General features: G+C 38.4%; 1 long non-coding RNA gene across 1 annotated transcript in view; it reads left to right on the top strand.

Annotated features, from left to right (window-relative positions):
* The window catches only part of LOC118618982, a 39036-nt gene that overhangs the window by 12055 nt on the left and 890 nt on the right, over window positions 1-26091 (top strand). The gene's annotated exons all lie outside the window — the stretch shown is intronic.

Genomic DNA, 26091 nt, shown 5'->3' with positions numbered 1-26091 from the left:
TGTCCTTGCTCTGTTCATGTCTGTCTAACTGCCTACCACACATATATCTAAAAAATGAAGATGTGAGTTGCAAGATAAGGTCAAGAAAGGAATCTAGAAAGGATAGAGATGTAAAGAATAAAAAAACGTTAAGAGTCATGGAGGATAGAGAGAAAGGGGCCAGTATCTGTATAGAGAAATTTCAGGATAGTGAAATTAGTAAACTGAGGGGAAAATGTGTTTGAAGAAATAACAACTGCAACTTTAGTTCTGTTTCATTTTTAAATTAATTACTGAATTCATTATTTCGACATCTATGTTGTGTCTGCAATATGCCAAATCTGTTCAGAGCACGAATAAGAAAGAAAAGGTTCCTGCTGTCCTGAAGCTCAAATTCTAGTCAGCTACAGGCAGAGAATAAACAACTAAACAAAAAAGTACTGGAGTGATAGGTGCTTTATTGAAAATGAAACTAGGTGATGTGACAGAGAGTAATGGGGTGGGGAAAGTGCATTTAAGTTGATGCTCAGAGAAGTCTCTGAAGAGATAAAATTTAAGCTGAGACTTAAGTGCCAAGAAGGACCCAGTAGTGTGAAGACAGAAGTGGGGAGCATCCCCTGCAGAGGGAATGAGCTAGGTGTGCTCAGAAACAAAGAAAGACAGTGCAGCTGGAGCCTGGAGGCCCCAGGTGTGTGGACCTAGCTGAGGCTGAAAGGGTACCAGTAATCAAATCATGTAGGACTTGTAGACCATTGTAAAGAGATCAGGGTGGATTAAAGAAAAAAATGAATTATAGCTTTATTTAATATATTACATTTGTATTATCAATTATATTAAGTTGAATGTAGGAAATAGGCAATATTCAACTATCTCTGACCTACAAAAGCAGAAATTTCTTGTGTTTCAATCTAATACCAAGCAGGAATCTGCAGCCTGGCCCTTTGAAAGGATGTTTGTATCACCCCATCATCTATTGTTACCATCTGAATTTCTCATGGACAAGAAGAGGTGTTAAAAATAAATAAAAGTTTGTGTGGAGGCAAAAGAAGGATCTTGATTTCATTCACAATAGGATGCCACTTTGAAGTATTTTCAGTTAGATCTGACAGATGTTTACTGGGATCCTACTATGTGCCAGCTGTGGCCATGTTAACTACCAGGACTACAAAGATAAATAAGTCATGTGCCTGCCACAAGATCACTAGTGAAAACAGATCAACATCAAGATAAACTCATCCCAGGTTCCCTTGAGAATTCTCAGGATCCTAACTGGTGGGGAAGATCATACTGGGGAGATGTTAAAGGATCTTAATGAGTGAGGCATCCTAAGAGGAAGGAAGTGTTTGTTACCAACACGATTTCTCTTTTAATTATGGAAAAGATGGTGAGAGGGCTCCCTCAGAGACTGATATTTGGAAGGAAAGAATACCAATGTTCCTACTGAAAAATGAGACCTCATGGACCATAATACCTAAGTAGATATAGATGTGAATTTTGTGTGCTTTAGGGGGGCTGCTCTGGCTTGCTTCCTGGTTTTCCCTTCATCTGGGAGTGAATTAAGGGATGTCAAATGATGGTTCAGGCAAAGAAACCCAGTTCTGCTGGACAAGAGAACTTGGAGAAAGTTAAAGCACAGCTCCAGCCGAAACACCCAAGGGACAATGGTTGTGATGTGAAATTCAAGTGCCTTGTAGTATAACTGTTTTTGCTTTTATCACTAAGACTCCAATATTTCTATCACCAGTCATTCAACCAGGTATTTGCTACTACTGTTACAAATTCTAGTCTTGACTTGCTGTATGTGACCTCCTGCAAGGTGCATCTCTCTGGGCCTCCCTGCAAACTGAAGATGTTGAGGAGTTTAACCCCTTTAGCTCTAAAATGTGATGCCTATACTACACAGAAGATTTATTGAGTATCTAGCACAATATTAGCAATTTGTGGAGTATCCATTCTAATAATAGTAAAGGAGATCCTTGAATTTTGATTTATAAACTCTAGGCCTTGAGCTCTTGACATAGGGCCTGTTTTTACAGCAAAATCAATAACTTGGTATAAATTGTCCAGGTTGTGGACTATTGAGGTCCTCTCAACTATCCACAACTGGAGAAAGGGAACTGATGGGCACAAAGGAAGAAAATAACATTAATGCCCCACACACTTGCATGTAAATGAAAGACAAACATGTCCCATCTTGCAATCATTTTTATTTTTTTTATTTTTGGACAGTGAATTCAGGCCCAGTCATTAAGAGGTGGTCCTCTCACAAGATTTTCCATGCTGGAAGTGGAAGGAGTTACTTGCTCATTTATATTCTGGCTCCTGTAAAAATCTCCTCTCCTATCCCTTGAGCCAGTGAGTTACTTCCTCTCTCAAACCTCTACAGCTTCCTTTCTTTGCAGCCTTGCCCTGACCCTGTGGAGACAGGTGGGGTCTGGGCTGTTTGGAAGGAAAGGAGCTTTAGGCAACAGGCTGCACACTTTGAGTAGCTTTGACATAGAGAAAGATCCTCCACATAGGAGAAAGTACTATGTGGTCTGATAAATGCTGTGTGGAATTCCAGCCTTTTTCCTTTTATTTTAAGCAACTTTAAGAAAAACACCCATAGAAGGTACAGTGAGTTTCAGGTTTATTTTATGACTCATGGGATTATTGGTTCAGCAGTAGTCTGACATAAGAAACACTCAACTAAACCAGACTCTATAGTTACAGAAAACAAGGAGTGTGTATTCAATAAATAAACTGTGACTCCACTTCTGAGCTTTCAGAGAAAAAAGAGCAGAAAGCCATTGCTTGAATTCCTCCTGGCCAGCCAAGATTTCATTTGTTTTTCCTAAAGCTAGAAACTCCTGAGATGGATTCAGTATCTTCCTGGCCAGAAAGCCATTTCAAATGCCTTTGGTTTTATGCTTTATTTAGTCCAGATCCTTTTTGTCTAATCTAATGAAAATATTTTACCAGCTATAAAAATTAATGAAGGTGAAGATGAAAATATTTTCCCCTCAGAAGAAAAAAGGAAAATATATGTTTTCCTTCCTAAGAAACAGTCCCTCCACGTCTCTGTATGGAAAAAGCTAGACATTCTAGAGAGATGTTAGGAGTCCAGAGCATCACCTCGTTTCAGAGAAAATTTAGAATGTAGGAGACGTAAGTAATGGTTAGGCTCCTGAGTAGAGGTTTTATTTCTTATGAAACAAAGTCCACATTACCTTAACTTGCTTTCAGCTGATTTTATTTTTTCTAATGAAACTATACTAATATTTATACCCAGGGAAAAGGCTAGTGCAACAACTTTATGAGTAGTTTGAATCTGCCTTTCAGCTGGTTTATCCTGTATAATTGTTGTAGGTTTATTAACAGAGTAGCATTACTTACTAGCATTGTTCTTTAGAATTGGCTATCCCAACATACACACAACAAACTTTTAAGTATAGAATCATGATATATACCTGATGAGGATTAAAAAAGTGAGAAAAGACTCAGGCCACAACTCTGTGCTTCAAATACAGGGGCGAGCAAAAGCAGGTTTACAGTTGTGAGTATGCAAAACACAGTTTATTCTTGTATTATTATTTATTTAATTATTATTTTATTAGTATTATCAACCTACTTTTGCCAACCCCTGCACAACAGCTAAAGGGACCATTAAGCATGTGTGGGTCCCAAGCCAGGAACCCAGGAGGAGGTACTAAATCTGAAAAGGTGTTTCCTTAAGTCAGTCAGGTCTTGTCGATGACCCTTCTACAACCAGTCATGGTCATATAGACTTCCCTTGAGAAACAGGAAGCTATGTTGGAAAATACTTAGCCACCAGGACTAAATTCTAGAACACATTGAAGGTGGGGGTTGCAGGCAGAGAAACAGCGAAGGTCACCTCATAAGCTCTTGCACAGAATCCATCATGAGATAGGAGAGACAAGGTGACTGGCATGGCCTGGAACACCAGTGCAGGTGGAAAGGGATGTACAACAAGATACCGCATCCATCTGCCTTTTGACCCAGCTGCCGGGACACTGATCTCAAGTTTCTCCAGAGAGAAACTGCGAGAGCCAGATTAATCAGAGAGATGTGCCATGTGGCCTAGGTGTGGTACTAAGGAAACTGGACTTCTTTGGAAGGACTGGCCTTCTGGATTTTTTCCTTCCTTTGCTTCTGTGCTCATCTTATATTAATAAGTGCTTCAACCTGATGGGGAGGGAGTGCTTTCCACCCGAGAGGCTATGGCAGGAGTGTCTCTACAGGTAGCCAAGGTGATGCTGGCAGCCACAGAGGCAGCAGTTGTGTGGATGGCTCCTGCAAGCACATCTCACTGTCTGCCAAGGGAGAGGGAGACCCCAGGCCCTGAGCCATGACACAGATGGGCCCTGCGTCATTCCACTGGTGAGCCAAAGAACATTAAAAATAGTTACAGAATAAAAATCCCTTTGATGCATTTTTTTCTGGTTATTAAAAAATGCAGATTTATTGGAAAAAAATAAAAATCCCGAAAATATATAAGAAAGAAAAGTGTTTTCAGTTTATTGTCCTATCACTGTTTTATCCAATAATAAAAAAGGTGATTTAAAATTTAATTATACAAATTATCTGGGAATACCTTCTCCTTATTAGAAAGCTATATAGAAAACTTTACATTTACTCTCCTGCAATTCCTTGCCCCTCACCAAAGTAAACCCTATCATTGGTTTGGAATGTGCCAGTCCAGAGTTCTGTATATTTGAACCACCCATAAACACACACACACACATGAATGATCAATTGACTGATATTATTTTGTATTTCTGTCATTTTTTTAAAAAACAGTATCATAGTTTCTCATTAACTTCCTTTCTTTCTTTTTTTCTTACAAATGTTTCTCCTTTCTCCCCAGTTGACATCCTCTTCCCAGTCCCAGCGCCCATTGTTATCTATGTCCATGGTTACGCATACATGCTTATAAGTTCTGTGGTTTATCTCTTCCCTCCCCTGCCATCCTCCTCTTCTGAGGTTTGTCAGTCTGTACCCTACCTACTTCTATGTGTCTGGGTCTGTTTTTTCATCACCTTGTTTTGTTCATTATATTCCACGAATAAGTGAGATCATGTGATATTTGTCTTTCTCTGATTGGCTTGTTTCGCTTAGGATAATACTCTCCAGGTCCCTCCATGTCGTCTCAAAGGATAAGAGATCTTTCTTTCTTATAGCTGCATAGTATTCTATTGTGTATATGTACCACAGCTTTTTTATCCACTCATCTATTGATGGATACTTGGGCTGTTTCCAGATCTTAGCTATTGTAAATAGTGCTGCTATGAACATAGGGGCGCATCTATTCTTTCCCATTGGTGTTTCAGGCTTCTTTGGGTATATTTCTAGAAGTGGGATCACTAGCTTAAATGACTTCAGTTTTAATTTTTAGAGGAAACACCATATTGGTTTCCATAGTGGCTGTACCAGTCTGCATTCCCACCAGCAGTGTACTAGAATGCCCCTTTCTTCACATCCTCGACAGCACTTGTTGTTTGATGATTTGTTGATGGCAGCCATTCTGACAGGTGTGAGGTGGTATCTCATAGTTGTTTTAATTTGCATCTCTCTGATGATTACAGGTGTTGAGCATTTTTTCATATGTCTCTTGGCAATTTGTATGTCCTTTTTGCAGAGGTGTCTATTTAGTTCCTCTGCCCATTTCTTAATTAAGTTTTTTATCTTCCTTTTGTTGAGTTGTATAAGCACTGTATATATTTTGGAAATTAACCCCTTATTTGATGTGTCGTTGGCAGTTATGCTCTCCTATATAGTGGGTTCCCTTTTCATTTTGATGCTTGTTTCTTTTGTTGTGCAGAAGCTTTTAGTTTGATGTAGTTCCATGTGTTCATTTTTTTTCTTTGTTTCTCTTGCCTTAGGCATTGTATCAATGAAAATTCTGCTGCATGTGATGCCTGAAATTTTGTTGCCTACATTTTCTTCTTTCTTCTAGGATTTTTATGGATTCACGAGCCACATTTAAGTTTTTTATCCATTTTGAGTTTATTTTTGTGTATGGTATAAGTTGGTGGTCTAGCTTCATTTTTTGCATGTATTTATTGAAGAGGCTCTCTTTACTCCATTATATGCTCTTGCCACCTTCGTCAAATATTAACTGAGCATAATGACTTGGGTAAATTTCTGGGTTCTCTGTTCTGTTCCAGTTATCTATATGCCTGTTCTTGTGCCAGTACCAGGCTGTTTTGATTACAATGGCTTTGTAGTATAAATTGATATCTGGTATTGTGATTCCTCCTACTTTGTTCTTCTTTTTCAAGATTGCTGTGGATATCCCGGGTCTTTTTTAGTTTCAAATAAACTTTTGAAGTATTTGTTTTAGTTCTGTGAAATTTGTCGATATTTTGTTGGGAAATGCATTGAATCTGTAGATTGCTTTGAGTAGTATGGACATTTTAATGATGTTAATTCTTCTAATCAATTAACAAGGTATGTGCTTCCACTTTTATATCTTCCTCTATTTCTTTTTTCAATGATTTATAGTTTTCTGAGAGGAGGTCCTTTACTTCTTTGGTTAAATTTATTCCTAGGTATCTTAATTTTTTTGCCACAGTGTTAAATGGGATTCTTTTTTTAGTTTCTCTTTTGTGAGTTCACTACTGGTGTATAAGAATTCTGTTGATTTCTTAACGTTAATTTTGTATCTTGCTACTTTGCCAAATTCATTTATTAAATCTAGTAGATTTTTGATGGAGTCTTTAGGGTTTTCTATGTACAATATCATGTCAGCTGCAAATAATGACAGTTTCATTTTCTCCTTTCAAATTTGGATCCCTTTTATTCTTTGTTCATGTCTAATTACTGTGGCTAAGACTTCCAGTAGTATGTTAAATAAGAGTGGCAAAAGTGGACAACCCTGTCTTGTTCCTGTTGTTAAGGAAAATGCTTTTAATTTTTGCCCCTTGACTATGATGTTGGCTGTAGGTTTTTTATATATGACCTTTATTATGTTCAGATATGGTCCCTCTATTCCTACATTGCTGAGTGTTTTTTACCAGAAATGGGTGCTGGATTTTATCGAATGCTTTTTCAGCATCTATTGATAAGATCATATGGTTTTTCTTTCATTTTGTTTATGTGATGTATCACATTTATTGATTTGTGAATGTTGTACCATCCCTGCATCCTTGCATCCCTGGGATGAATCCCACTTGGTCATGATGAATAATTTTTTTTTTGATGTTGGATCTGATTTACTAATATTTTGTTAAGGATTTTGGTATCTGTATTCATCAGGAATATTGACCTGTAGTTTTCTTTCTTTGTAGTGTTTTTATCCAGTTTTGGAATTAGGATTATGATGGCCTCATAAAACTAGTTTGGAAGTCTTCCATCTTCTTAGATTTTTTTGGAATATTTTGAGGATAATGGGTGTTAGATCTTCTTTGAATGTTTGGTAGAACTCCCCCGTGAAGCTGTTCGGGCCTGGGCTTTTGTTTACTGAGAGTTTCTTGATTACATCTTCAATTTCCTTAGTAGTTATTGCTCTATTCAAGCTTTCTATCTCTTCCTGGTTCAGTTTTGGGAGACTGTGTGTTTCTAGAAATTTGTCCAATTCACCTAGATTGTCCAATTTGTTGGAGTATAATTGTTCATAGTATGTTTTAATGATCCTTTGTATTTCTGTGGTGTCAGTTGTTACTTCTCTTTGATTTCTGATTTTGTTTATTTAGGTCCTCTTTTTCTGTTTCTTGGTGAGTCTGGCTAAGGGTCCATCAATCTTATTTATCTTTTCAAAGAACCAGCTCTTTGTTTCATTGATCTTTTGAATTTTTTTTTTTTTTTTTTTTTTTTTTAGTGTCTAAGTTGTTATTTCAGCTCTGACCTTTACTATTTCTTTCCTTCTTCTTGCTCTGGGTTTTTCTTTTTGTTTACTTTCTAGTTCTTTAAGTTGTGGGATTAGAAAGTCAATTAGGAATTTTTCTTGTTTCTTGAGGTAGTCCTGTAGTGCTGTGAAGTTCCCTCTCAAGACTGCTTTCACTGCTTCCCACAGATTTTGTGTTATGTGTTCATTTTCATTGGTTTTCAGGAAGTTAACCTGCTCATTGTTTAATAACATGTTATTTAGCTTCCATGTGTTTGAATGTTTTTGCTGTAATTGATTTCTAGTTTCATGGCATTGTGATCTGAGAAGATGCTTGATATGATTTCTGTCTTCTTGAATTTGTAGAGATTTAGTTTGTGTTCTAACATGTGGTCTATCTTTGAGAATGTCCCATGTGCACTTGAGAAGAATGTATACTCTGTAGCTCTGGGGTGAAATGTTTTGTAAATATCAATTAAGTCCAGCTGATCAAGTTCATCATTCGCCCTGACCGGGAATTGAACTGGCAACCTCTTGGTGCATGGGTTGACGCTCAGCCACTAAGCCACACCTGCTGGGCTATAAGGAACTCTTTTAGAAGTACCAGAAGAAGTGTTAGGTTCTGAGCTGCACTCATTTGAACCAGCAGATATCCATTCCCTAGCTACTTCAAGAATATAGAATGGGCCCTGGCAGGTTTGGCTCAGCAGTTAGAGAGTCGGCCTGCAGTTTAAAGAGACCCGGGTTAGGTTCCCACTAGGGGCACGTAGCTCGGTTGCAGTTTGTCCCCATCCCTGGTTGGGTTGTGTGGGTGGCAGCTACACAATGTGTCCCTTTCACTTTGATGTTTCTCTCTATCTCCCTCCCACTCTATCTGAACAAAATATGGAAAAATATCCTCGGGTGAGGATTAAAATATATATATATATATTAAAAAGAATATAGAACGGTGTGCTGTTTTCGAACTTCGACCCTCAGGGCAAGGAGTCACAAATACAATAATCCTATAATTACCCTGAATTCCAAAAATTGAAATAGCTAGTGCAAGTGCAAACATGAGTTAACTCGTGAGTGGTCAACAATGTGTTAATTATGATGTGTCTAGCTGCAGGTTTTTTTGTGTTCATCTTGCTTGGGACACTCTGTGTTTCCTGGACTTGTGTGACCTTTTCCTTCATCAAATTAAGGAAGTTTTCTGTCATTATTTCTTCAAACAGGTTCTCCATTCCTTTCTCTAATTCTTCTCTGTCTGGTACCCCTATGATGTGAATGTTGTTACGTTTTGTATTGTCCCAAAGCTTCCTTAAACTCTCCTGCTTTTTAATTTTTTTTTTTTTCCCCCATTTGCTGCTCTATTTGGGTGTTTTCTTCTACCTTGTTTTCTAACTCCCTGATTCGGTCTTCAGCTTTTTCTAATCTACTATTGAATCCTTCTAAGATATTTTTCATAACTGCTATGTCCTTCTTTATTTCCTCTTGATTTTTATTCATAGCTTCTACCTGGTTTTTTAAGCTGATGTAGTTCCCGCTGAGGGCTTTATAATTCTCATTAAGTTGCTTGTAGTTCTCACTAAATTGTGTAATTATGTGAGCACCCTTAAAATCATTGCTTTGAATTCTTTATCTGACAGATTGCTTTCTTCCATTTCATGTAGTTCATTTTCTGGTGATTCCTCCTTTTCTTTCATTTGGGTGTTGTTTCTTAGTCTCACCATTTTAGCAGTCTGATAGTTCTAGGCCTGGTGAGGGATGTTGGGATGTATAGGCAGGTTGATGTGTATCAAATAAGGCTGATGTGGCTCCCAGACTGTTTTGGTGTGTGGTGCCTCTTGCCTGCTGTGGGACCTGGAGTATTGACAACTGGCAGCTGGTATTGGTCTGTCATGGTAGGTACTGCTGAGGGTGTGTGGGTCCTGCTGGTACACTGCTGGGGTGTGTGTGTCCCACTGGTGCGCTTCTGGGGTACACTGCTGCCTGGTGGGGCTCAGCTCCTGATCATTTGCTGCTGATGCTGCTGGGGGTGAGTGTCAGCTCCCAGTTTGCACTGCTACTACTGATGCTGTTGCCAGAGGCGTTCTCAGCTCCCAATCCTCTGCTGCTGTTGGGGGCTGAGCAACTTTGCTGTTGCTGGGGGAGAGACTCCACTTCACATCTGCTGCTCCAGTTGTCAGGGGCAGGTCTCGGATGCCTGAACCTTACTGTTGCTTGAGCTGGGGCACCACTCCTGATCAGCCTCTGCTGATGCTGCTGGGGATGGGTCTCAGCTGCCAATCTGTGCTGCTGCTGCCTGGAGATGGATATCCACTCTGGAGCCTCTGCTGCTGGGGGTGTGTCTCAGCTCCTGAGCCTCAGCTGCCTTTGGCAGTGGGGCTCCACTCCTGCCCAGTCACTGCTGCTGTAGGGGATGGTGCTGGCTCCAATCAGGCTGCTGCTGTGGGAGATGGTGCTGGTTCAGATCAGGCTGCTGCTGTGGGGGATGGAGTTTGGCTCCCTGCCAGTTGCAGCTGCCACAGCAGGCACCTCCATAGCACCACTACTGTGCGCTAGTCTGCATTGGCACAGCGGGGTCCACTGGTCCAATGGTGCAAGGTGCACTGGTGGACTCAGGTTGCTTGGCCCTAACTGCTCCTTGCTTCCTCATCCCAGAGAAGAAGACCAGGGATCTTCCAAAATGGTGGGTCATTCTTGCCACAATAGCCAGCTGCTCCCTGTCCACAGCACAGGAACCCTCTGCCCTACGTTTCAGCACTGCTCAAGGTTGCTCATCCACACTCACATCCACTCACACTCACTCTCACACACTCACCCTCACCCCAATCTTGCCCGCTGCCATCTTCAATCTCATTCTAACTTGCTTCTTCATTCAGAAGTATGTCATCTGTCTATGGCTATATTTAGAGACCCATTTCATTCTTAGCTCTGTGATATAGTGTTCCATAAGAAAACACAAAAGTTTATTATTTATCTTTGTGAGAAATATTTAAGTAGCTCCCAATGACAAATAAATGTGCAGTTAGCATCCTTGTGCATGCTTCTTTGTGAACATGGGTAGTACAGATCTAATATAGATAACTAAAAAGTGGAACTTCAGGGCTGGAGAATATATACACATTTAATTTTTGAAACATAAGATAAATTGCTGTTCCAAAAAGCTTTTATCTATTTATTTTCTTACCAACTGTATGGAAGGGTACTGTCTTCCCACATCCTCACCAACTCTGGATATTAACCTTTGTGAATTTTGTCAGTCTGATGAATGAAAAATGTATTTTATTGCTTACATTTGCAATTTTCTGGTTACTAGTGATGTTGAGCATCTTTTCTCATGTTTATTGGGATTTTTTATATTTTCTCTTCTGTGAAATACATATTCACATATTGCTTAATTTTCCTTTAGTTTGTCTCTTTTTTATTTTAGTAGTTTTTTCTTTAATCTTCATCCGAGGATATGTTTTTGATATGCTTTTTATTGATTGTAGAGAGAGAGGGAGAGAGAGAAACATTGATTGGCTGCCTGCTGCATGGGCCCTGACCAGGGATTGAACTGAGACCCTTTGGGGCACAAGAAGACACTTCAAACTGTGCCACACTGGCCAGGGCTGATTTTAGTAGTTTTACTGTGTTCTGGCTATTAACCCAGAATATGTTTTATTTATGTGAAAAAGATATATCTCCTAGTTGTTTCTCATCTTTTAACTTTGTTTATCGTATCATTTAGTATATATTTTAATGTTAAACATATTAAGTGATGATAATAAGATAAATTTATCAATCCTTTTTTGGTGGTTATTGCATTTTAAATTTTTCATTAAAAGTTCTTTTCTACCACCAAGATTTCATTTGGATTTAATTTTATATGTTGTCAATATCTAATTTTATTTTTTCCAAATGTATATCCACTTTTTCCAGAACTAGTTTATCCTCTTCTCATTAACATGAAATATCATTTTACCGTATATTCCATCTCCATAGAATAGAATAAATTCCCATAGAATAGACTTCTCATATGGAGACAGAATAACATGAGTCTATTGCTTGTTATTTTTTCCACCAATTTGTTCCTTATATAGATACCACTTATATTTTAAATTTTGATAGGCACTTACTATTCTTTTAAAATTATTCTTAGTTATCCTTATATACTTTCTCTTTCCTATGAATTTTAGAATCAGCTTGTGAAGTTCTATAAAACGTTCTGATTGTATTTTATTGGGATTGTATTGTTTTTAATTTTCAATTGGTGGAGACTCCATATTTTTACAGTATTGACTCTTCTCACATATGAATATGACATGTTTCTATAATTGTTTATTTCTTCTTTTATACTGCTTAGTACAACTTTACATTTCTCGTCATGTACAGTCTATGTGTGGCTTAATTGGGTTTTTAGGTATTTTATGGTTTTCATTATTTATATTTTGTATGTATTACTGAGGTGAAGGTAAGCAGTTCTTTTTTTTTTTTTTTCCTGGTACATGCCCCTAGCAGGAACCGAACCCGGGACTCTCCCATCTGCAGGCCAATTCTCCAACCACTGAGCCAAACCAGCCAGGGCTTTCACTTTTCTACTTAATTTTCTTTTTCTTTTTTATTGATTTAAAAAATTTTTTTATCCTCACCCGAGGACATTTTTGCATTTATCTTGAGATAGAGCAGGAGGGAGAGAGGGAGGGAGAGAGAGAGAGAGACACACTGCGTGGTTGCCACCCACATGGCCCCAGTTGGGGCTGGGGACAAACTGTAATCAAGGTACATGCCCTTAGCAGGAACTGAACCCAGGCCTCTCTGGTCCGTGAGCCGACGCTCTTTACTGATTTTTAGAAGGGGGGAAGGGAGAGGGAGAGAGAGAGAGATAGAAACATCGATGAGAGAGAACATCTATTGGCCACCTTCTGAATGCCCCTCACTGGGGATTTGGTGCGTGGGTCGACACTCAACCACTGAGCCACACTGGCCAGGCTCTACCTGATTTTCTCCGATGTTTGGAAATATTATATAAGCTATAAATACCATAATAACAATTCTGTTTCTGATTTTTAAAATTAAATTCTATTTCTTGCCTTTGCATGGGCTAGATTTGAAAGCATAATGTTGACTAGAACAATGATAGCAAGAATCTTTGCCTTGTTCCTGACTTTAGTGGAAAGCTTCTAATATTCCACCATCTCTTACATTCTTAGCATTCTTACACTTTTTGCATTTAACAAATCTAAGAAGTTTCGTGTCCTAGTTTGCTAAAACTTTTTAGCGGTAGTGGGTGTTCCATTTTATTAAATATTTTTTGAGATACCATAGGAGTTTCCCCCCTTTGATCTGTTAACATAGTAATTCTATTAATGGATTTTCTAATGTTAAACTATCCTTGCATTCTGTGCTAGATTTTACTGAGCCACGATGTTTGTTATTTTGACCTACTGTTAGATTTGGTTTATTAGCCATTTAGGATCTTTATACCTATTTTTACAAGTGAGATAGGCCTATGTTTTATTTTGGTTTTATGTTTATGACATCCTGGGCCAGTTTTGGTCCTAAACTAGAGAAAAAGTTGGGACTATTTCTTTCTTTGACTTTGGTCTGAATATGTTGTATTAGGTAGGACTTACCTAGTCTGTAAAGCTTTCTTTCATAGTATTGGTCTGAGAGACCAGCAAGTCCTTAGATCTGATCTGAAATATAACTCTAATTTAAAGTTGAAACTTAATCTGATTTTTATGTTTTTATCTGTGATTGTTGTTCTTCTCAAGTTTCTGTTTCTTTAGTCAATTCTGGTGCTTTGTCTTCTAGAAAATCATACATTTTATGTAGATTTTCATTTGGGAAGGATATAATATTGTGCATAATATTCCCTATTCCCTATAATCAGTGTCACCTGTAACTGTAGTTTTGTTACCTTTCTATAGCAATTATAATTGATTGTGACTCTTATTTTTATCAGACTTGCCATCTATTATTGATTAAATGTTTGTACACCCCCAAAATTCATCCTGAAATCCTAATCCCCACTGTGATAGTATTAGGAGATGGGATCTTTGGAGTTAATTAGGTCATGAGAGTGGAGCCTTTATGAATGGGATTCATGCCTTTATAAAAGAGACTCCAGAGAGCACTCTAGTCCTCTTTCTGCCATGTGAGGATACAATGAAAAGTAGGCAGTTTGTAACCTGAAAGAGGGTCCTCACCAGAACTTGACCATGTTGGTACCCTGACCTCAGACTCACAGCCTCCAGAACTGTGAGAAATGAATGTTGTTTTAAACTACCCAGTTTATGGTATTTGTTATAGCATCCTGAGCTAACTAAGACACCATGATAATATATATTATTTTAATTTTTAAGCCAGTCTTTTCAAAGACCCCAATCCTAACTGATATAAGATCTCTACTCAAATCTGAGAGGTTACAATGATCACACCATCTAAAATAATTCCCCCTCATACCCTTTCAATCCCCTTTTCCATCTGTATTTTTTCAAAACAGCTTAAGCAACTGGCATTGTTTATTTGTTTAGCTGTTCATTGTGTCTTTGCCTCCAATAAAATATATGCTCCATGAAAGCAGAGACTTGTTTTCTTTATTGCTGAGTTGCCAGTTCCTAGAATATCACTTGGCACATAGAAGATAAACATTAAATATGTGTAGTTTTTTTTATTAAAGTAATTCTTTTATTTAAAGTAATTCTTTTATGGGATTCTTTTGTTTGCTCTATCAACTATTTTCTAAGTGTTAGTTCTGCTTGTTGAGTTGAGCATTTCATCCTCTTAGTTCCATCCCCATCACTTTTGAAACTGCTCTTACCAAGGTGACCAGGCAACTTCATACTGCTAAATCTAATGGTCAGTTCTTAGTACTCGTGTCATTTGACACAGTGAATCACATCTTCTCTTTTCCTTGTACACTTTACTTACTTGGCTTCCAGAATCCCACATTCTCCAGATTTTCTACCTACCTGTCTGGCTATTCCTTTTCAGTCTCTTTTGTAGGTTCTTCCTTATATCTCCTGATTTCTAATCTCTAGAGTGCCCCCATACTCAGTTCATAGACTTTTTTCTCTTTTCTATCTACCCTAATTTCCCTTGTATTCTGATTTAGTTTCATTACTTTAAATATCAGCTCTATGATGATGGTTCCTAAGTTTATATCTCCTTCCTTAATCTCTCCCCAGAGCTCCAGACTTACAGATGGAGCTGTCTATTCAACATTTGCCCTTGGATGTTTGATAAATATCTCAATTTATGATGATTAAAACAGAACTCCTGAGATTCTCGCTTAAGTGATCTGATGTGCCTATAATCCTCCCTATCTTATAAATGGCAGTTTCATCCTTCCACTTACTCGGGCCAAAATCCTCAGATTTATCATTGATTACTCTCTTTCTGTCATACCCCATGTCAGCAAATCCTCTTGGCTCTATCTTCAAAATATATCCATGATTTTCCCACTCCTCACTACCTCTATTGCTACCACCCAGTCCACCTCACCATCACATAAAAATGGATTATTACAATAACCTCTTAACTGGTTTCCTTGCTTTTGTTATTCTTAACACAGCCAATCAAATGACCCTGTAAATTGTAAATCAGTTTATGCCACTTCTTTGTCAAAACTCTCATTGGCACCCTGGCTGGTGTGGCTAAGGGGTTAGAGCATCAGCCCAAGCACTGAAGGGTCATGGATTCGATTCCCAGTGAAAGGCATGTGCCTGGGTTGCAGGTTTCATCCCCGTCTTGTGCAGGAGGCAACCAATTGATATGATAGTGTGTGTGTGTGTGTGTGTGTGTGTGTGTGTCCCTCCCTTCCTTCCTTCCACTCCCTCTGAAAATCAATGGGAAAAAATATATATATTTGGGTGAGAATTAAAAAAACAACAAAAACAAACAAAATCTCTCAGTGGCTTCCCTTCACTTTCATAGTAAAGCCAAATTGGTATGAAGGATTTGTAGAAACCCTCTAATATCAGGCGCCTTGATTATCCTTTCTGATCTCATAACCCTCCATTCTATCCTCACTTTCTCTGGTCTCACCGAGCCAGCCTCCTGACTCTTCCTTGAACAAACCAGGAATACTCTATTACACTTACTCTTCCCTGTGTTTAGGCATCCAAATGTCTTGCCCATCACTACTCAGGTATTTTCTCTACTCAGGGACTGTCCCTGACCACCTTGTCTAAAATTACCACACACACCCCTATCCTCCCAGTTCCCTTCTCTGCTTCATTTTTCTCAATAGTACTTATCATCATCTAACATAGTATATTTTTACTTGTTCATATTAGTTACTTTCTATTTTCCCCATTTGAATATAACTCTACAAGAACAGGGATTTCTATCTTTTTCCCCTTCTGTATTCCTAGTGCCTAAAGAGTATTGGCATATAGTAGGTTCACAGTAAATATTTGTTGGATAAATAAATGAATCAGATTCCAAAGAGTTGGTGGGAAGACACTGCAGGTGTCCCAGGAAACCCAATAATTCAAAGATGTAAAGTTGAAGAGGATCCCTCAAGAGGCTGAGAAGGAATAAGAAAAGGGAGAACCTCCAGAAGCGAGTGAAATCATAGAGCTAAGAAGGAGTGCTTCAAGAAGGAGAATGTTGTCAATAAACTCAAATGTTGATAAGAGGTCCCCAGGAAGGGAGATGGGGTGTTGAACTGAAAACACAATTCCTATTTTCTCTGTGAAGTAGCAGGCACAACCATCTGTGATAGTAAATGTTATGTGTCAACTTGGCTAGACTATAGTGCCCACTAGTTTAGATGTTGACATGAAGGTATTTTGTAGTTGTGATTAACATTTATAATCAGTTGACTTTAAGTAAAGCAGATTACCCTCCATAATGAGGATGGGCCTCCTTCAATCAATTGAAGGCCTTAAGCAACAAAAAACAGAGTTTCCTGGAGAAGAAGGAATTCATCTCAAGACTGCAACATTAGAAATCCTACCTGAATTGCTGTCCTGCTATCCTACTCTCTAGATCTCAGACTTGCCAGCCACTCCCATCCCTATATATACGTGTGTGTGCATTGGTTCTGGTTCTCTGGAAACCCCTGACTGATACAGCATCCATTGAGAATATGGAGGGTTCAGACATCCAATTATTTCTGTAGGCTAAATTCCTGTAAGTAGAACTGCTAGGACAAAGTTCATGGGCTATTTAAATAAATATCAAGCATATTGTCCGTTTGCTTTCTAGAAATGTTACATCAATATATATTTCTAAGAATAGTATATGAATATCTGGGTCTCTGGACCCACATCAACATTAGATAGGTATTTATGTTCTTTTTCATTTTCACTAATTTGTGGAGAGGTACCACCTTTTCATTTTATATATTCACTGTATTTTTTCATGTGTTAACTTTTTTGTATCTTTATTGTTGAGAGTATTACAGATGTCCTCCCCTCTTTTTTCCCCCATTTCCCCCTCCCACCTTAACCCAGACCTTCACCACCCTATTATTTGTGTCCATGGGCAATGCATATATACATAAAAGTTCTTTGGCTAATCTTTTCCTGCCCTCCCCTACCCGCTTCCCTCTGAGATTTGTTCATCTGTTCCATGTTTCCATGCCTCTGGTTCTATTTTAGTCATCAGTTTATTTTGTTCATTAGATTCCACATATAAGTGAGATCTGATGTTTTATATTCACTGTATTTTGATGAATAGTGAGGTTGAACATCCTTTCATATATTTTGACCATGTACCTTATTTTTTAAACTTTCACAGTTCATATCAAACCCTAAAGTAATTATTTTCTTTAGAAACTTGGGCCACTTATATATGGCTATTTTTCTTTTCATTTGAAAGTATCTCAAATGGTCAGACTTTGTAACATTGAATTCTCAACTGCATTTGTTCTTTGTCCACTTTTCTATTGGATGTTTGTTTTTTATTGACTTGTAATCTTTCTTTGTCTATTCTGCAAACTTTCCCCCAGGTTTTTAATTAACTTTTAACATTGTTTAGGGTTTTCTTTTTTTTTTAGTGGCACAGAAAAAGTTTGTATTTTATGTAGGCAAATCTATCAATCTTTACCTCTGAGGGTTACAGTTATGGGTCTCTTAATGATGGGGATGTGTTCTGAGAAATGCATGGTTAGGCCATTTAAAACTTTTTTTTATTATTGATTTTTAGAGAGAAAGGAAGGAAGAGGGAGAGAGAGATAGAAACATCAGTGAGAGAGAACATCAATTAGCCACCTCCTACATGCCCCTCACTGGGGATCTGACCCACAACATGGGCATGCGCCCTGACTGGGAATGGAACTGGTGAACTCTTGGTGCATGTGTCGACGTTCAACCACTGAGCCACACCAGCCAGGCAGGCGATTTTTGTTGTGCAAATATTATAGAGTGCACTTGCACAAACCTAGATGGTATATCCTGCACTCCTAGGCTATATGGTATAGCCTATTGCTCCTAGGCTATAAGCCTGTACAGTATGTTACTGTACAAAACAACACAAGATTAAATCAAGCACAAGAGAAAATGATGCAATGAAGAAATGAGGTAAACTAAGACATACAAGGCTGCTGCCAGCATAACACACATACTGTTTTACAGAAAACTTTCATACAAGTAAAAAGATTATACTCTAAAATAACGATTAAAAGGTCTAGTATAGTAAATACATAAATCAGTAACAGATTTTTTAATCATTATCAAGTATTATGTACTGTACATTATTATATGTGCTATACTTTTATATGACTGGCAGGTTTGTTTACACCAGCATTACCACAAACACATGAATACTGTGTTGTGCTACAACATTATGGTGGCTATAGTATCACTGAACAATAGGAATTTTTGAGCTCCATTATAATCTTATGGGACCACCATCATATATACAGTTCATCATTGACTGAAACATCATTATGTGGTAAATGACTATTTATTTTAAGAATATTGACCAATACACAGACTTTCCTCTTTTCACTTGAAAAAGACACAAAGGATCAGATTATGTAACAGGTATATTTTTCAGTTTAGGAATGGAGTTTATAGGTGTTAATTATTGTTTAGTATTCGAACCTCTGTCTGGATGCATGGGAAAGTCTTAACCTGTTATTTGTCCTAAAATCTTGAACTACTAAAAGGTTGGTGATTGGGAGGAAAAAGAAGGACGTTTTCCTTTTTCATGGAGGCTTGGCTATTCCACAGCACAGTTTAAAATATTAGATACATCCTTCACTTCAGGCAAAGGATATTGAGGAAGAGGTAATTGGCTGAAAGCAGAATTAGGGTTTAAACTTCATACATTATTCCCAATACTGTGTTGATTTGATGGGAATTTACAAACACATTTTTATTCTCTTTTTTTTTTTTTTTCCTTTTTTAAAATTCTTGCTTGTTTTGTTTTTTATTTTTTTTTTATTTTTTACAAACATTTTTTAAAATCCTCACTCAAGGACATGCTTGGGGGTGGGTGGCGTGGAGAGAGAGAGAAACATTGATGTGAGAGAGAAACATCAATCAGATGCCTTCTGTGTGTGCCCTGACTGGGGATTGAATCTACAACCCAGGTATGTGCCTTGACAGGGAATTGAACCAGCAGCCTTTTGGTGCATGGGATGATACTCAACCAACTAACCACTGTGGCCAGACCACATTTTTTTTTTATCCCCACCCGAGGACATTTTTTTCCATTTTTTGTTCAGATAGAAGGGGAGGGAGGGAGAGAGAGAGAGAGAGAAACATTGATGTGAAAGGGACACATTGAGTGGCTGCCACCCACATGACCAACCAGGGCCAGGGACAAACTGCAACCGAGGTATGCGCCCTTAGTGGGAACCGAACCCGGGTCTCCCTGGACCGCAGGCTGACGCTCTAACCGCTGAGCCAAAATGGTCAGGGCCAGACCACATTTTTTAAAGTTACATAATTTATTTCTTATCTTAGTACCTCCATTAAAACTATTTTTTTAGAAGGAACACAGTTTTTGTTTCATTGCATTATTGTCACTAGAGGGTTGACCCATTAAAACAAATATATAAAGGAAACTTCAGTTTATCTAATGATCTGAAAACAATGATGTGGGACTCTAGCAGCTGCTGCTGGGCCTCTCATGTCCCCATAGCACTTATTTCTAATGTCGAAGGCTACTTACTCTGAACTACCTGCTATTTTCTATCCCTTGTCCTAAAGTGTTAATGTCCTTAGGAGCAGCCCTCAACCAAAATGGACAGGGAGTTGAGGGTGAGCTTTTCTCTCCCCATGGGTGGGCTATCCCTGTGGTATGTCCTACTGTTTCCTAGAGTGCCCAGATGCAGTGAGTTCCAGTCACCCACAATGGTAATACCCCAATGATAAGCTGCCTTCCCTTTCTGCAAATTAAGACAAATAAGTCAGGCTACATGCAAAAAATAATGGCTGATATTTATTAAGCACTTACTATGTGCCACACACCATTCTAAGGAAATCATTTAATTCCCACAAGTTTTTTGGGCACAGCTATCACCTCCACTTTATGGATAAGGCATGTGAGGCTTAGAGAGATCACATAACTAATGGGTCATGAAGGATTTAAACCTAGACTATTTAACTCAAGTATCCATGGTTTAAATCATGGTATGTCCTGTGACACAGTTTATCAGGATATTTCAAATATCTTCAGTGATACATATTTAATAGGCTTTTTGAGGGCATTTTACTGATAGATGAGCTGATAGATTTTTTTTTTTACAATCTATCAGTACTAATAACGTTGCCTAACTTGGATTTTCTGCCCTCATCGGAATGACCTGAGTAAATGCAGGAAGCTTTTCTTTTTTTCCAACCACGTCAAGACATTTTCTCCTGGTTCTTCTAAAATGTAAGTCTGTTTTTGAAGCTCACCTCTGTTCACATTGTTTTTGTTAAAACTAGCTGCCTAGATTACAATTTATTGTATGGTAAATAAAGTTCACCATTTATTTCCTAATAGCCACCTGAATGGATCCAGGATTTTAGCTGGTTGGGATATTGTGTGAGGTATATTCATTACTCGTTTGGAAGACATTTCATGGGCTCTGGATGACCCTTCATTGAACTGAGATATTCTTCCAGCTGCTGACCTTATCTTTGTTGCAAGGCAAAATACTATTCTGTTCCTAGTCCCACTGCTGGTCTTCAGAAAGAGTAAAACAAATGTTTTGTGGTTCCTCAGAAATGTTATAAAATTGTTTCCCAAGTTAGCTCATTGCAGTTGCAAAATTTTTGTTTTGATAGAAGACTTGGCCAAAAACAACAAAGCCAATAGTCAGCCATTATTTCAGGGGAAAAAGATATTGAGATTAACTAGGGATTGCCTTCTTTTCCACTGAAATAGAAACCAAGCCCTGCCCTGGCTGGTTTGGCTCAGCGGTTAGAGCGTTGGCCTGTGGACCAGAGAGTCCTGGGTTTGGTTCCCACTAAGGGCACGTACCTCAGTTGCATTTTGTCCCTGGCCCTGGATGGGGTCGTGTGGGTGGCAACCACTCAATGTGTCTGTCTCATGTCGATGTTTCTCTCTCTCTTCCTTCCTCTCTCCCTCCTGCTCTATCTGAAAATAAATGCAAAAATGTCCTCGGGTGAGGATAAAAAAAAAGAAAGAAACCAAGCCCTGGCTGGGTTGCTCAGTTGGTTGGAGCATTGTCTTATATACCAAAAGGTTGCAGGTTCAATTCCCAATCAGGGCACATATCTAGGTTGTGGGTTTGATTCCCAGTTGGGGCATATACAGGAGGCAACCAGTCAATGTTTCTCTCTCATATAGATGTTTCTCTCTCTCTTTCCCTTCCCCTCTTTAAACATATCCTTGGGTGAGGATTAAAAAAATAATAATAATAAAGAAAAAATAAGGTGGGGTACAGACTGACAAGCCACAGAGGAGGGGGTTTTGTGGGGGAAGAGATAAAGAACTTACATGCATGTATGCATGACCAATGAACATAGACAACAAAGCTGGGGGAAAAATGAGAAACATCTGTAACAAAAACAAATTAATAAATAAAAAAAAAGAAAAGAAAAAATAGACACAAAGTCCTCCAGCTGAGCCTAAACTAATTTTGAGATAAATCTCTTTTTCTCTTATAGTCATATACTTTAATTTACTGGCTGACTTCCCGGTTTTTGAAGTGGTCCCATACAATTTTGAAAGGCATTTTAACTTTATAAGGCAATATATCATAAATTAATTTTCAGAAACTTCTTGAGCCAACTTGAAATCAAAACAAACCATTTTCTCAGGCTGTATACTCTAATTATAGTCTAATTTTTAAAAACTGGACATTTAAATTTAGGATATCATATTAAATAATATACTCAGGAAGAGTGATTCTTTTCTTTGAGTTTGCAGAGACCAGAAGGACTTCAAAAGTGTCCTTTTTAGCAATTTCAGCCTCTGGAGAGTTGGATCTATATTATTTCATAGGTAATGTGATGCCGATAAACATTAAACAACTGGTTTTCAAGGGGAAGAAATGTTCTAATTTATAGTGTTTGTCAATTCCTGGGTGTAAATACTCCCACCTGAAGCTACCAAAGAGGTGTCAACCAGTTCCCAAAATTCCTGAAAATTTAACAATTGGTTCTTATGAGCTTTTAAGAGGCAGCTCTGCAACAACGCTGTGACTCAGCCAAACAGTGCTTGACATGCAGGCTTGGGAACATGGGTGTGTTGGCTCTGTGATACTCTGGGATTTATCTTCAAGGTGACTAGGCATCATGTAGCAAATCCTGGCAAAGGCACTTTCAGATCCAATATGTGTAGTACCCAAAAACTCAGGTTACCTTAAAAAAGTAATGTACCCTGGGAGAATGTGGTCCAAAATATTCTGTTTAATTGATCCTTGCAGATACTAAGTCATACAATTAGGGTCATCAAGGACAGTCCAAAGGCATTTTAGGGATGGGCCACTCACAGCTCTGCCACTTGAGTTTAAACTGCTAGGTTTAGCAAAGGCTGGTCACAGAACAAAATACACAGCCAGAATCAAACTTGGGTGCCACCCTTTGCAATGGAATTTATTTTAGGTTTACCTCTGAAAAGCCATAGCCTTTGAGGATGCCTGGGAAGTGTCTTCATTATCATTTGGGGACATTTCTTCATTTTTTCATCTTCTGAAAATAAAAAGCTCTTTGCCAAGGAACTAGTTTTTCCTTTTAGTGTGTCCTGTAAATATAGTCTTTCTGCTGACTGGTGAATTGTTTTCTTTCTAAATGAATATATTTTCTATCTCTATATATTTCCTCTAATGATGAAAGACGACATAAACCTAGTCATCACAACAGAGAGCAAAGTAAATTTCAATTTTGGGCTGCTACTAAATTTATACATGCTCTTTGAAACAGCTCAGTCAGCAAATGTGGGGTTGAGGGCCAGACCTTCAGTACAGCTATTGATAAGAGTTTCATTGTTCATCTTTGGCCAAGTAATACCCAGCTTCCCTATTTAAAAGTTTGAAGGTGAGCCACCCAACAATAAAAAACTATCCTTCATTTCAAATTTCTATCTAGGATCTATTCTTTAGTTCACTTTATTGGGCACTACTTTGTGTCTAAAGCTTTACTAGTTGATAAATGAGATTGTATCCGTCAGGGTTCTTCTATGTCCAGCAGGAAATAAATGGCATAAACAAAGGGTTTAACTGAGAAGAATTGAATGAAGGGACAATATCTAGAATAGTGAGCAGTGGCGAGGAAATCAACAAATCATGGTGAAGCTCCAGGAACTAGTAATAGCAGGAAGCTGTTACTACCCCTCTGCTGAAAGGAGCAATGGAGCCATGGAGTCGTGATTATGCCTCAAGGGAGAGGGACACACAAAGGCGGCTCTCCTGCGAGTGACTCCCATTTGCCAAACCCCAGGAAGCCAGGAGGGCAGGTACGCATTCTGAGAGGGCCAGCCATTTAGGGTTCAGGCAGCATAAGGAAGGATGGAAGATGGTTCTCTTGGGTGATCCTCTGGTAGTGAATGGCTGTAGGGGAATGAACAGCATTGATTTCAACCCTGCCCTTAAAACTCTGCATTCTAGTCAGAATAACCATATGGGCAGGTCTGCTAGGATAACAGAGAGGTAGAACCTTAGCCTAAAGGGTATTTTAGCTAAGCCAATGAGCTTGGGTGTGAAGAACTGAAGACCTCTATAAACATTCATGTTCATACATTAATATGTATGACCAGTTGAATGAAAAATGCAAAGGAGTAAAGGAGATACTGGTATCCAAACTAAAGGACACAGGCAAGTGAAGAAAAGGATGGTGTCTGCGGGGTGAGAGGAAAATCCAGATGACAAAATTTTTAAATAAGTGAAGGAATGGGAGTCAGTAGACCTCAACCATAAGCTGGAGGTAGTCAGTGGAAAAGTGGAATAATAGTATTCATATAACTTATACTCCTTTTCCAAATAATAACAAGTGAGATGGTTGGAGTAGGTAATTCTTCAAATTTGGAGCAGACCACTGTGCATTTCAACCAATGGTAATCTGCAAACCAGCTCTTATTAGAAATGTCTTTTTTTGTTTTTTATCTTTATTGTTGAGAGTATTACAATGTTTTCCTTGTTTTCCCCAATTGACCCCCTCTTCCTCACTCCCACCTCCTTCCTGCCTTCCCCACATTATTGTCTGTGTCCATTGGTTGTGCATATATGTATATACGTTCTTTGGTTTATGCCCCCTCTGCTCTATCTCCCTTCTCTCTGAAATTTGTCAGTCTGTTCCCTACTTGCGTGTCTCTGGATCTGTTTTGATTGTCAGCTTATTCTGTTCATATGTTCCATAAATAATTGAGATTATGTGGTACTTGTCTTTCTCTAACTGGCTTATTTTGCTCAGCATAATTCTCTCCTGGTCCCTCCATGTCGTCTCAAGGGGTAAGAGATCTTTCTTTCTTACAGCTACATCGTATTCCATTCTGTAAATGTACCACAGCTTTTTTATCCACTCATCTACTGATGGTCACTTGCGCTGTTTTCAGATCTTAGCTATTGTAAATAGCGCTGCTATGAACATAGGGGTGCATATATTCTATGAAATTATTTATATATGTGTATATTGATATACATGCATATATATTATTTATTTTCTGAACTATGGAGAATAAGCTGAAAATTTGCCTCATTATTTTTTAAACTAGTGTATTTCCTAAAAACAAGTCATTTTCTTACATGACATAGTACAATTATCAAAATCAGGAGTTTTAACACAATGTGGTTATCTAATCCATGTTCCATATTTAAATTTCATCACAATAATGTTCTTTTATAGTTTTTTTTTTTTTTCCTGCTCTAAAATCTTACCCAGGATCATGTATTGCCTGTAGTTGCATGCCTTTTGTTGGACCCATCAATCAAAGACTATCAGGAGCACATCTGTCTTCAGACAAATTGGGCTAGTTGATACTTAACTTCAGTTACTGTATTTGACCCTGAGAAAAGCAGGTTGGATACTTACTGTCCTCCTGCCTTTGATGGCATCTAAATCTATGGACTTCACTTTCCAGAAAATGTATAGAGGATGTCTATAGATTCTATTACATTTAGAAATTGAAATGTATTTTAATAAACACTGGCTTTATAATTACACTGTTTTGTGTGTATACATTTTTTGAGGGTGGGTACCCTATATGTGTGTGTGAGAGAGCCTTACTTCTGAGTGTTTCTCATTCTACTGCCATGCTTCTTCTTGTTGACTCATTGCTTGGAGGTCAGCTGACCGTGCTTTACAACATATCTTTAGAGCCAGGGGGGGCAGAGGCCAGTTTAAAGGAGCAGGAATCAGGAGACTAGTGTCTGACTTTTGACTTTGGAGTTCCTGGCCACCTTACTTGAAATGAGCCTTTCCAGGCTGACTTGCATTTTGAGTTGTCCCAGTTTGGTGGAAAGACTTCAAGCTGTGCATCTGGGCATCTATCTGCCCCCTCTGCTACCTGCAATCACTCTTGGGGGTCAGGAGCTAGGGTGTTCACTCTTAGGGCAGCGTGGCCCCCTTGTGGCAGATATTTATTTGTGTGTCCTGGGAAAAGAATGGACTGTAAAAGATCATGCAGAATTAGAATGTTGAAGCAGTGTATTAATTTGCTGGGGTTGCCATAGAAAAATTTCACAGATTGGGTGGCTTAAACAACAGATTTATTTTCTTACTGTTCTGGAAGGTAAAAGTCTAAGATCATTGTAAGGATAGAAGATAGGACTTCTCTTTTTTTATGATTTTCCCCCCACAATTTATGAGAAGCATCCGGTAAGTAAACACGGAGGTTGCAGGTGTCTGCAACTTCAAACCACCTTTCTACCCAACTGAAAGGGTCAGGAAAGAATATTAGAATTAATAGAA

This window comes from Molossus molossus, unplaced genomic scaffold (assembly GCF_014108415.1).
Source record: "Molossus molossus isolate mMolMol1 unplaced genomic scaffold, mMolMol1.p scaffold_m16_p_6, whole genome shotgun sequence".
Classification (NCBI taxonomy): domain Eukaryota; kingdom Metazoa; phylum Chordata; class Mammalia; order Chiroptera; family Molossidae; genus Molossus; species Molossus molossus.
The sequence above is the reverse complement of the archived record's forward strand: the minus strand, read 5'-3'. Positions and strand labels throughout refer to the sequence as shown.